This window comes from Candoia aspera, chromosome 1 (assembly GCF_035149785.1).
Source record: "Candoia aspera isolate rCanAsp1 chromosome 1, rCanAsp1.hap2, whole genome shotgun sequence".
Classification (NCBI taxonomy): Eukaryota; Metazoa; Chordata; class Lepidosauria; order Squamata; family Boidae; genus Candoia; species Candoia aspera.
The window spans coordinates 308,125,951-308,136,742 of NC_086153.1; positions in this window are offsets into that span (position 1 = coordinate 308,125,951).

The window sequence follows — 10,792 nt, forward strand, 5'->3', positions numbered from 1 at the left end:
TCCTAGAAAAAAACACAGACAAATGTATCTGTTGCTACTTTCACAAAGTTCTGTTTAGAAGAATTCCAACCATAAATAAATGAGTTTATTCTGAATGCTGAAAACTGGATGGATTCTGATCTAGTGATAAACATGTAGGGAGTAATAAAAAGGAAGATCAGGCTTTGGGGGTCTATCATTTGTTTGGGTTTATACATCACACTAAGCCATGGTTTCTTTATTGAGTTGGGTTTGCACAGTGCTCCAAAATGAATAACCATGATTTAAAAATCATTCTGGATGAATTCACAAAACCTGCTAAGCCAAAACCAAAAACTGGCATTGCAGCTTGTATGAATCCAGTGTAAATGCATAGGAAAGAATTTCAGCAGTAGCTTCTCTCATTTTTGCACGAGAAGTTGCACTTATCAACCAATAAATGAATACCTTCCAGATGTTCCAAAATTGCTCAGCATTTCAGTCATTTGTTTTTGGCTTCTGCTTCATGCAGATAAAACCATACAAACTCAATTGAGGCTCCAGACGTCAAGATAAAAAGGGTATAGATGTAATAAATTTATATATAAATGAATATCTATATCATCTATCTCTTTACCATATCTCTCTGTCTATCTAATCTACCTATTCACCTGTCCCCTCCCAACCCCCAGCCCACAACTCCCCAGTCAGGCATTACAATCTGTTGGGTCATGTTTAATTGGCTTCTATTGAATCCTACATATATAAGGCCAGAGTGCATCTACTCTACGTCCAATGGAAGATACGATCAATGAGACTTAAGATGAGACTTCAACTTATACCATACCAGTTAACAGTTACGCTCTCCCAGTAATGGACAGCTTCTGAACAATTATACACAAATCACATCCAATATGGGGATGATCTTCCCTTCATAATATTGAACAGCCCTGGATCAGGCCAATGTGGATCAACCACATGTGTATATCTGAGAAACTGTCAGGCAGAATATTATTACAATAGCCTTTCCCATAGTAATAGAAGATATTTTTAGTCTCATCTGTTTGTCAGATTGGATCAGTTCAGTTCAAATCGTTGAATCTGATTTGAATCATTGATCCAAACATACATTGGGTTGATTCAATTTGGACAATAAAAAGGTCTTTTGCACAAATATAGAACAACTTTTCAATTGTCTAAATGATGGCATTTGTTCCAATAGAATGAATTGATTCGATGGCTTGAATTGTCAGGTTCTTTCATTTGGCACAACAAACGTGTGTGTGTGTGTGTATTACATTAACAGTAATGCAGTGCAGATGAAAGCATATATATATGCAAACTGCATCACTTTCAGAGTCCTAGAATTTCCACTCTCCCTCTGGTGGGAGGAGATGGGTGGTGACAAATTTGATGAATCAATCAATCAATCAATCAATCTTTGCCACCATTGACATAAAAGGATGATGATTTATGCCATCCATGCTCAGTACTATAGTCTGTGCATGTCTTTTCTGACTTATTTTTATAAATCCCAGTTGCCTTGGCTATAGGTTGCACCTATACTTCAGGTCTGTTTCCCATTGCTATACTTACCACACTTTGAAGTGCAAATGCAAGCTTCATTTTACTGAGTCTCATTTTGGGATTTCCATCCTCAAGGGCAAAATTCTTGCACATCCAGGATACAGAGCATCTCTGATGGGTTTTTGTTGTAATGCTCCTTTTAGAGGATGCCATTGATGGGGCTGCTGCTATTCTCTTTCCCCGTCCAGTCTTCCTGGCTAATTGTAGAAAAGTACAGATGGAGAGGCATATTTATATGTGAAGTTTTTCTGAAAGTGATGCAGTTTGCATATATATATGCTTTCATCTGCACTGCATTACTGTTAATGTAATACACACACACACACACACACACCTGTATGTCCTCTCCTATAGATTCCTACAGAATCCTCCTATTCCTCCTGTAGCTTTCTACAGATATATACATCTAACATTAGATCAGGATGCACAACTTGCTCACAGCTTGAAAAGACAGATGCAGTCAGCCTGGTTGCATAAGGAAGGTGACATTTTCTTGCCTCCTAGTCAGTAAGAGCAATGAGGGGATTGTTTGTGTTGAGTGATGGTTTTATAAGAGACAAACCTGATTGGAAAGAGAGGGAGGGAGTGGGGAGGGAAACATTTTATCCATGATTAGCTGGGATCATGTACTGAAGAAGTCATCTCATGGTTGCCAGTGTACAACAGTGGATAAAAAAATATTGGTTGTCATTGGATGTGAATGTACACAGAAGAATGAAAGAACAGTAGTATGTATGTGAACTCTCAATGACCACAAAATGGCCATTCCTTCTCTCTCTGAGCCTTGGCATGTATGTGTGTGTGTGTATATATACAGAGATACATACATAGATTTATGGCTTATTTCTCCATGAGTTAGTACTTTGGCTGCTTTTATTTTGTGATCTGTCTCCTGGTTAATTTGTTTTTAATATTCTAGTTGCCTAGTTAGTTTTTCATTTTGTTTTTGGTTATATATGCGCTGTTTTAGTCTTCTTGAGGATTCATCAATAACGCAGGATGTAACCCTTGACAGAAATAAAAAATCCACAAAACCTTTATCAACAAAGAATGGCTCCCAATGAAAATCCAGCACATTGTCAAAGTAATTCTATCACTATCTATAAGCATGTGCATGAAAGTCAATTATAATCCAATTACTGGAGGTTATTCAAAGGTTGCATTTAAACTGCTCTACAGAGATAGTAAGATAGCATTTTATTCACCGACAGTGGTGACTGAAATGGAGAGAAGAACTCCTACAGGAGTAATCAAAGTAGGTTTGAACTCCTGCACTAAAGGGAAATCGTCTTGATATCAAAGGGTGACCTTCACACAAACACCATTCAGCTGAGCTCCCACATTCTGGAGGAGAAAAGAAATGTCTGCATAATTAAATGAAGATGCTTTTTATGTGACTGACATGTTGACATTGATTAATTGTGTTAATATTTGCTCAGAGTTCTCTAGCTGTACAGTGTGATTAAAGATACTGCTGGAAATTGGTGGCTTTGTTTACATCCCATCCTTTAACTGTTTGCTAAATAATTTACTGTAATTAGGTATCAGAGCACTGAATATTTCAAATGGGAGATGCAGTCTGATTAATAAATATAGGATGTATCCAATCTCTACCAGTGAGATATTCCCTGAAGATAAATCTGATCATGCTTCTGCCAGCAAAAAAAAAAAGAAATGGTCTCTGGCAAACTCTTCCTCCTTTGTAGTCCCCAAGTCAGGGGAGGAAGATATGGGAAGCTCTGCCCCATTTGTTGCCATCGTCTTCCAGAAGTTGGAAAATGAATGTCAACAGTGGAGAGTTTGTTCAATTCACATAAGCTACCTAGCCAAGCTGGAACCTGAGCTTTTATAGTTCTAAAATCAGGTAGAAAAACCACTTGAGTAGAACAGAATATATGTGGCAGATATCTACCCTACAACTTGTAGTGGATAGTGGTGACAGAGGGAGTGGACAGAGGATAGAGCAGGGCTCTCCAAAGTGGTCAACACTGATCCCCAAGGGTCAGTGGGACAATCCATTATTTTTGCTGTTATTAAGAGCCAGTTTGGTGTAGTGGTTCAGGTGCTGACCCAGAAACCAGAAGACTGTGAGTTCTAGGCCTTCCTTAGGCATGAAATCTGGTTGGGTGACTTTGGGTCAGTCACTCTCTCTCAGCCCAACTGACATCACAAGGTTGTTGTTGAGGGGAAAATAGAGGCAGGAACATTTGCTATGTTCATTGCCTTGAGTTGATCAAAATATATATTTTAAAAAGTGGGATAAAAATCTAAAAATAAAAATTATTATTATAGTAGGACTATTAGTTAAAGTAGAATTTAAATTATTTTCATATAATAGATGTTTGGGGATCAATGAACAATCTGAAACTTCATGAAGAGACTGATGAGCTGAAGAGTTTGGGGGCCCCTGGGATAGAGGGAGGCTGGTCAAAAAAACTCCAGATGGTAGCCATGACCTCATGACTGAAGCCACCAGCTTGACTTCTTTAACCACCACCCCCAGGTACCCCTTGGGGTAGAGCTACCATATTTTCCAGATGTATGAAATTGATCATGGTCATATAATAAAATCTATCTTTTCCTGGATTTATGCATTAGGGAAAAGTATGCACAAATACACACATGCTGGGAGAAACACATATAAAGATGCATGCACTTTCTTTTTGGTTTTTTTCTTTCTAAAGAAGATTTCACAAATTGTTGTGTTAATGGGATAAACAGCACTTAATAATAGAAAGTACGAGATACTAAATGAATTTGGACAGATTTTTTCTGTCCATAGGATACAGTCAGAATCGGAGAGCAGTGAAATGCAGCCTGCCAGCCATATGTGGCCCAAGATCCTCTTTTATATACTTCTGGAGCCCCCCAGTTGGATGGCACCACTGATCTCTCCTATTACATTTAGAATCCACCCCACCCCCTCCCCACTGAGAAAACTAAAAGAGAAAAACTGAGAACAAGAAAAAACAGTGACATTACTATGGCTCTTGATGGTTGAAAATATAATTTTTTAAAAAATGTCCTGTTGCTAGTGAAATATAGTCCTACCCTTGGTCCGGAAACTCCATTATTGCTTGATCCATTTAAACCAGTGTTTTTCAAACTTGGCAACTTTAAGATGTGTGGACTTCAATTCCCAGAATTCCATGCTGGCTGGGGAATTCTGGGAGTTGAAGTCCACACATCTTAAAGTTGCCAAGTTTGAAAAACACTGGTTTAAACAATTAAGTGGTATCTTGCCATTTACCTATGGAGAATTCACCAGAGAAAGAGGTTATAATTTCTAAGATGAAGCAAAACTATGAAGTTTAGAATCTCCATCCAAGAAAGGCACCTTTCCTCTTCCAAATAAATAGATGAAATGTGGAAAGAATTCCAACCAGATGTATAGCTGTATGAAAATTGGGTTGTTTTCTACAGCTGATATTTTCTGCTGCTGTTTATTGTGCTGCTATACTGTAAGAGTTGGACATTTTAAATCCATTGGTTTATTTTTGCTCTTGTCACCTTAAGCTCTCCTGAGGAAAGGCAAAGTAAAAATGCTTTGAATAAGCTAAGTAATTAAAGATGTCACCCAGTTGTCTTAGACCTTACTTGTTGAAAGCTGGTGCTTGTTTACTGTTGTCAGATGATTCTGGTGATTATATTGTTTTGTGTCCCTTACAAGCAGAGACAAAGAAAACTAGGCTAAGTCTGAAGAGAGAAGATGGCTCCCCCATAGAAGTGGAAATGGATAAAGCATATCCTCTCTGTCTTCTGGGCATCACTGAGCAAGTTCAGAATGAGACCGGTGAGAAATTAAGGGGCTTCCTTTCATAAGAGGGCCTTTTGCAAGCACACGTACTAAATAACAGGGTTTCCTTCTCCCCCTTCTAAACATTACATTTTGCAAATGGTGTATTCCTTCTGCAGTGCATTGAACTGACTCTTTGGGAAAATAGTCCTTTTGTGACTGTGAATACTATCACAAAATAAAAGAAGTTGACCTATATTTTTCATGGTTAATTAACATTCTTTACCCCTGACAATTTCTTTATGGCATAGCCATTGAAATAGGCCAGTAGCAGCATCTATTTCATTAGTTGTGTATGACTATCTGAAGAATTCTAGCCCTTACCAGGTACATTGGATGCCTTGGGAGGGAGGGAGGGAGAATGGTATATTATATTATAATTAATTAGGATAATAACATCCAAAATCCAATCTCACAATTTAGGCACTAAAACTAATAAGCTAAAGATTTGTTTGGTATGTCACTACTGGTTATAACCACCCCCCAGAGTCTTTCTGGAACAGCCAGGTTTTCACCTACTTTCAGAAGGCCATCAGAATGGGAGCTATCCTTGCTATAGGGGACAAGCTATTCCGAACGAGCAGAGCTGTTACAGACAATGCCCGCTACCAGATTCCCTCCTGTCATGCCTCCTGGTAAGTGAAACTCTTAGCAGGAATTCCCTTCTTGCTCAATACGGCAAGCAGAAACTATTATATAGGGCATTATAGATAGCAACCAGCACCTTGAATTGCACTCAGGAATCTACCAGCAATCAGTACAGCTCCCAGAACAGATGTGTAATGTGGCACTATTGTGATTAACCACTAAGCTCACATGTTGTTATGTTCTGGACCAGTTGAAGTTTCCAGTGGTCTTGAAAGGCAGCCCAATATACTGTAGAGTGAATTACAATAATCTAATTTAGATGAAAAGGGTACAAGCAATCATCTTGGGTGCATTCTGTTCCAAGTAAGTTTTCAGCTGGTGCACCAACCAAAGCTGTGCAGAAACCTTCTAGGCTATGAGCCTTACCTGCTCTTCAAGCAGGAGACATGAATCCAAGAGGAGTCCCAAATTGTGATCCTACTTTTTCTGGGGGGGCACAATCTCATCAAGAGTCAAAGATGATACAGTCCTTGGATCAGTCATCTTCTAAATCAACAGCCACTCTATTTTGCTCAGGTTGAATCTAAGCCTCTTTTTCCTCATCCAGCCATTGGGTCAAGACTTCCACCACATCTCCCATCAGGCCAGAAATTGAGATGTATAACTGTAAATGTAGATGTAAAAAGAAATAATAAACAGAATAGGGATTCTGTTACATAAGGCACTCTGTAATGAAGTGCCTGGAGGTCTGACCTTCCTCACCATCACACCTAGACATGGCCACTCAGGTAGGAGTAGAACACCATGCCCAGAAGTCCCAACCCTCAGAGATAGTCCAGGTACTGTGGGCAACAGTATCAAAAGTTGCTGAAAGATCTAAGAGGACAGAATGGCCATACCTCCTTCATCCATGTCCTACCATAGGTCATCCATGAGAATGACCAATATGTTTCCAGTCCTACCCAGGTCTGAACTGAGACTGCCATGAATCTAGATAATCCATATTCAGAACCCTCTGCAGCTGCAACCCCACCACTTTCTCAATAATCTTGTCCCCAAAGGGAAGGTTAGGAATAGGACAGCAATTGTCCAATTTTGTTGGATCCAGGCCTGGACTTTTGAGGGAGTGGGCAGACTAGTGTCTTTTTAAAGGCCACTGAAACTTCCCCCTCCCTCAAGGAAGTGTTGACTTCAGGCCAGATACAAGTCCCAGTCTCCTTCCTATCTGCTTTTATGTGGGGCAGGGGTCCAATCCACAAGTGGCGAAGCTAACCTTGCAGATGATCCAGAGTGAAACCCTTCCAAGTAACAGCACAAGATATCACCTGTGTCATCTCAGTAGATTCTGTCCATCTTGCTTCCAACTCAGAAAAAATGTGAACAACGTTATCCACAAAATGGTATAGAGAAACATAAAGAATAGTGTTAGCATGAACTAGCTATATTTCATTTTCTTTTTCTCCTGTCTTTAATTCTTCATCTTACTACTTCTTATTCCTTTTCTGTGCTTTGCATAATGTTGGTTACGCAAAGCACAGTAAAAGGAATAGTGTGTTAAGTATATATACATGTATGTAGTCTATCATCTGGAGGGCATCAGAAGGGAAGTCTGGGGTAGGGACATTTCTTGTCAGCTCTTTTCTTATGTGCTCAAGGAAATCAGTATCAGTATTAAAAACAATGCTAATTTTATTTATTTATTTGTCTAATTTATCCCTGCCCATCTCCTCCCGTCGGGGGACTCTGGGCGGTTTACAACAATCGATTAAAAACCATAACCATAAATACACAGAATAAGATACAGTAATAAATAATATAAATAGAGGAAAAAATAAAGAATCCAAGTGTATCCTCGATGTAGGCCTGGATAGCTAACAATTGTGCTACCTTTGACCCAGGGCTTTCACAGCTATCATGCAGTGTTTAAATAGCTACAAGGGCATACTATGAAATTAATGCAGGGAGAGTAAAATTAATTCAACGGAAATATCAGCCTGCTATAAATCAAATTATAAAAGAATACATTTGTTAATGTGTGGCAACAAAAATAAAGAATCTTGTTTGTTCTTTGAACAAACTAAGCAAATTGAATGAGGTATGCACTTTCATCAGCAAGAGTTTCTATGTTAATATTTAATTTCTATAATATTAAGGCTGTATTCAAAGAACTAATTTACCAAACTTGCGCAAAATATCTGGTTATGACATTTCTAAATACACTCTGTATTCACCCAAGACAATAAACTGTGGAACATTTATTAAATCATAGCTAACGTATGTAGCATGTTTGCTTCTGCTTTATTACTCATGCAAGTTGGTAACAAAGAAACTAAGATAACTTAGTGGCATATCCAAATCTGGGATCATAGATTATGGCTTAAACCAAAGTTTGTTGTGAGTTTATGAAACCCTGTTTCAGAACAATGAGCCATAATTCCAAATTCAGATGCCTGAGCAGCCCCATGCCAGTTTTGCTTTCCTGCTCATATGAAAAGCAAAGCAGGAGTAAATAGTTGATTTACATTAGCACATTATGGGTTAATAAGGATTCCTGGTTTATCATGTGTATGTCAGTCATTGTTTGGATTATTGATCTTAAGGAAAAGGCAGTTCAATTTTCTTTCTGCATCTGAAGAAAAGGAAATAAGAGATTTCTGCTTTCTTAAAATATAGCAGCTCACACTGGAATTACAGAATAGTTGGAAAGGGAAAATATTTGGCCATTCATAGACTCACATATTTCTACAATTATTTTTGTTTTCATTTTCATATTATGTAATATTACATTTATATCCCAACTTTCCTCTGGGGATGCAAGGTACCATACATGGAGTTTCCTCTCATTTTATCACCATAACAGCAAATCTATGGTTAGGTTGAGAGATAACAAATAATTATAATAAATTCCATGGTCAAGTGAAGCTTAAACCTCATCTTCCCAGTTCTAGGCTAATATCTTCACCATACTCTATACTTGTATACATATATTTGTGCCTCAATAGGGAAGCTGTCCTTCATGCCCTGCCAGCTCCCAGTGAAGATGAAATGGGTGGTTATGCAGAAAAAGACTTTCCAGTTTTGGTTCCCGATTTGGAGAGGTGGATGTTAACCATTTTACTCAGTGTTTCTTAATCTCAGCAACTTTCAGATGTGTGGACTCATTGAGAATTCTTGACTTTGATCAAAAGTGAATAATTTTTGTTCTAACATACTGTTAAGCTTGTGAAAAGCTCCAGATTCCATCAGCTGCCTCCTCTGTATTCTGAGAAGATCTCTTTACTGCGGTCATTAACCAGCACAACCCCTGTATTCTAAAACCTTCCTTTGTTAAATATGTACCAGCCAACAAGCGATTTTCAAATCAAATTATGTCCCTCTGTCAATTTCTCACCTTTTAATAAGAACCTTGAATTTCAAGCATACAATGTTTATTATTGATTTCAAGTCTTAATGGACAAGCCATCTCTGCAAGCTTAATTGTCCCAGCAAGGTAATGTGTCTGGCAAAATAAACATTTCTTATGTATTTGGCATACTTCCTTGGTATTTCAATACTCATGCTCATGAAAATGTCCTTATTACCTTATCTAACCCTAACAGAGATGGTGTGATGTATTGGTTAAGGTGTTGGACTTGTACTAGGAAGACCCAAGTCCATTCTCTGCCATAGTTCTGCAGATGACTTTGGGCCAGTTACTCTCTCTCAGCCCAGCCTACTTCATAGTGGTGTTGTGAGGAAAATGGGAGAAGGAGTGCTATGTACACTACTTTAAGCCCCTGACTGAAACATTGGGTAAAACTCTAACAAATAAATAAATTTACAGCCCCAAGAAAGACAGACAATATATTATAGTCTTGTTTCACTCTTACTCAGACTTTCCTGGTATTGATTGTCCTTGGCATGTTATTTCATTTGTTGCATAGATAGATTGCTTTTTCTGAGAAACCTGAAGATGGGCTTAGAGGTCTATGCAGACAAGCTCCAGATGGCTCATGGAGTTGCCTAACTTCATGCTTTCAAGTTAAGGCTGAATCAGAAGTTCTTGAGAATGTTTGGCTAGAATTTGGTAGCTGCAGCAGACAAGGTTATTTAAAACCAAACCTTACTTCCTTCCATCATTAACAAGCCAAATAGATGCAAACTAGGTTGATCATTTGAATCCTGAGATGTCAATTCAACAATGATAGTTCTAAAGTCACAAGGAGCTACCTTCTTTCTCAGATGGATCCTGGTTTTGCCTTCCTGCTTTTAACCATATTGCTGGGAAATAAACCCTCGGAAACTCCCTATGGATTTATCCATTATTTTCCAGATACTATGCCTTAACAGGTCAACCTTCTTAAACTGCTGACATCTTCAGTGGCTCTTGAAACCACTCACCTCTTCATAGTCACAGCAAGGAATATTCAAATTCTAATTAAACTTTCCCCATCAGCCCAAAAGATTGGTTGTGGTTAACCTCCTGAATACAGAAAGACACTTTGCTGCCATTTATTTGTTTGCAGAATGATGCCTGTCCATTTCTCTGATTTCTAGAGCAAAGAGCAAGAATCAAGAAATTTCAGTGATTGCTTGCTAGTTCAGCTATCCCAGAATTCCACAGTCAGCCATGATTGACAAGTTATTTCCTTTGGTCCAGGGCTATGTTCCTACAGAAATAATAATGTGCAGGCCATGTTGCTTGCTAAGGGAAGGCAAAGCTGGAACAACAGCTTTGTTGGTAGGTCCCCATTTTACCTCTTTCTGACATCCTTTCTTTTCTGCCACTCCCATTTCTCTTACCTTTACCCCCTACGCCTTCTTTCTTCTCTCAGTCACTAGAACAGGCTTAAGAAAGGATCTTCTGATTTTTTGAGATTTGGC